Raw genomic sequence first — 557 nt, 5'->3', positions numbered from 1 at the left:
GACCAGAAGACCCCCAGTGAAGATGGTCGGGGCAGCATTATGTGGGGGCTGTTCTGCTGCTGGGGCTGTAGTCAAGGGGGAGGGAATTATGGACAGTCCCAAATATCAGTCCATTGTGGACCAAAACCTTCAGGCCTCGGCTGAAGATGAATTTCAACTGTCAGGAACGACCAAAAGCAGACGGACAAATCACCAAGAGAACGGCTTCACCCGAGGAAGATCACAGTTTTGGAATGGCCTAACCAGAGCCCAGACCTGAATCCCAGTGAAGATCTGTGGGTGACCCGAAGAGGGCGCTACACACCAGATGCCTTCGCAATCTGCCAGAATTGGAATGAGGAGAGAGAAAACACAACAGACAGGCGCCATCTTAAAAAATGAAGTGTGACTCGGTACTGTGACCGAGAGGCATCAGAGGTGGCAGAGACTGGTGGCAGCAGGAAAGAGAATGCAGCGTACGCCACTTATGAACAGCCCAGATGTCCCAGCAGAGCAGGAGGTATAAAGACTGTGGAAGAGCAGCCATGGAAACAGGTACAAGCAGGGGCTGAGTGGTC

Source organism: Eleutherodactylus coqui, chromosome 13 (genome assembly GCF_035609145.1).
Source record: "Eleutherodactylus coqui strain aEleCoq1 chromosome 13, aEleCoq1.hap1, whole genome shotgun sequence".
NCBI lineage: Eukaryota > Metazoa > Chordata > Amphibia > Anura > Eleutherodactylidae > Eleutherodactylus > Eleutherodactylus coqui.
Note: the sequence above shows the minus strand (reverse complement) of the source record.